A 2,473-nucleotide genomic window follows, 5' to 3' on the forward strand; every position below is an offset into this window, starting at 1 on the left:
GCGGCCACTGCACTCCAGTCTGGGCGACAGAGTGAGACTCCAGTTAAAAAAAAAAAAAAATTAGCTGGGCATAGTGGCACATGCCTGTAGTTCTGGCTACTTGGACTACTTGGAAGGCTGAGGCGGAAGGATCACCTGAGCCCAGCAGGTCAAGACTGCAGTGGCCGTGAGCATGCCACTGCACTCCGTCCAGCCTTGGTGACAGAGTGAGACTCCGACTCAAAAAAAATTAAAAATAAATAAATAAAGTGTACAATTCAAGTCAGGAGATCATCAAGGTGGCTGTCACGTGACATTTACAAGCCATCATGGTGAGGTCACGGTGCAGCCTTCCGGTCACAAGAGAAAGGAACAAGCTCTGACCATGAGGGAAGACACCCAAGGCTTCATCAAAGCATCTGAGCAGTAGAGTGACACCATTGAGTCTGTGATGTCCTTAGAAGAAGCCTCTGCGTTCTGATACATTTGCTGGTGGGTGTGGAAAGCCACGGAAAGCCATCAGGCAACAGGGCTAATGTGGGACCTCCCAGACCCTTGGACACAGCAGATTTTTGAAGGATCAGTTCCAAGGTTGTAGCCTTGTGCTTAGGAAATCCCCACGGCCCTATTTGTGTTCGAAAAAGATTGGAAGCAGCCGGACTCAGTGACTCAGCCTGTAATCCCACGCCTTTGGGAGGCTGAGGTGAGTGGATCGCCTGAGCCTGTGGGTTCGAGACCCGCCTGGGCAGCGAGACCTCATCTCTACAATAAATCAAAAAGTCAGCCGGGCGTGGTAGCGCACGCCTGTAATTCCGGCTACTCGGAAGGCTGAGGTGGAAGGATCACCAGAGCCCAGCGGGTCGAGGCTGCGGTGGCCGGGAGCGGCCACGGCACTCCAGTCTGGGTGACAGAGCGAGACTCCAACTCAAAAAAATAAATAAATAAAAGATTGGAAGCAAGCTAAGGCTGCATCGGGAAGGGAGCAGCACAATACATTATTGTCCATCCGTGCAGAGGGACACGACCCAGCTTTACGAGCTAATAAATCGGCCAGGTGCAGTGGCTCATGCCTATAATCCTAGCACTTTGGGAGGCCGAGGCGGGAGGACTGCTTGCGCCTACGAGTTTGAGACCAGCCTGGACACCATAGCAGGACCTTGTCTCTACAAAAACTTTGTTTGTTTGTTTGTTTGTTTGTTATTTTTTGAGTCAGAGTCTCACTCTATCCCCCAGGCTGGAGTGCAGTGGCATGCTCACGGCCACCGCAACCTCGACCTGCTGAGCTCAGGTGATCCTTCTGCCTTAGCCGTCCAAGTAGCTGCAACCACAGGGGTGTGCCACCACGCCCGGCTAATTTTTTTTGTAAAGATGAGGTCTCACTGTGTCGCCCAGGCTGGTCTCAAACCCATGGTCTCAGGCGATCCTCTGGGCCTATGCCTCCCAAAGTGCCAGGATGACAGGCATGAGCCACCGCACCTGGCTGTTTGTTTTTTAGAGACAGGATCTCACTCTGTTGCTCAGGCTAGAGTGCAGTGGCACAATCACAGCTCACCACAGCCTCAAAATACTGGGTTCAAGTGATCCTCCTGCCTCAGTCCCTCGAGAAAGTTGGGACGACAGGTGCATGGCACCATGTCTGGCTAATTTTGTCAGTTTCTGTAATGTAAAGACTCCCACCATGGCTGATTTTAGGTTACCAAAAGGAAGTCATTGGATGCAGTGTTTAGAAGACATACACAACAGTACACCATGATATGGTATTTCTACCATGTGGTCACAATAGATGTTTTTTTATTTTTATTTTTATTTTTTTGAGTTGGAGTCTCACTCTGTCACCCAGACTGGAGTGCAGTGGCCACCGGCCACCGCAGCCTCGGCCTGCTGGGCTCCAGTGATCCTTCTGCCTCAGCCTTCCGAGTAGTAGATTTTTATCATTACTTTTTTTCGCGTTAGGGTCTCACTGTCTCCCAGGCTGGAGTGCAGTGGCATGATACGGGTCACTGCAACCTCTGCATCCCGGGCTCAGGCGATCCTTCCACCTCAGCCTCCCGAGTAGCTAGGACTACAGGCACACACTATCAAACCCAGCTAATTTTTCGAGTTTTTATAGAGACGAGATCTCGCTATATTGTCTAGGCTAGTCTCCAATTCTTAGGCTCAAGCAATCCACCTGCCTCAACCTCCTGAGTATCTGGGTGTCATTTTATTTCTATACAGTACTGTCTCCTCCACTAGAATGTCACCTCCAGAAGGGTAGAGAACTTGGTCTGTTTTGTTTTGTTTTTACCGTATCCCCAGTGCCTAGACCAGCATCTGGCATATAATAGGTGCTCGATGAATATGTGCTGAATAAATGAATATACTTTTTTTTTTTTTGAGTTGGAGTCTCACTCTGTCACCCAGACTGGAGTGCAGTGGCCACTCCCGGCCACCGCAGCCTCGATCTGCTGGGCTCCGGCGATCCTTCCGCCTCAGCCTTCCGAGTACCCGGAAC

This window comes from Carlito syrichta, unplaced genomic scaffold, assembly GCF_000164805.1.
Source record: "Carlito syrichta isolate Samal-C Ts95f unplaced genomic scaffold, Tarsius_syrichta-2.0.1 Scaffold307183, whole genome shotgun sequence".
Lineage (NCBI taxonomy): Eukaryota > Metazoa > Chordata > Mammalia > Primates > Tarsiidae > Carlito > Carlito syrichta.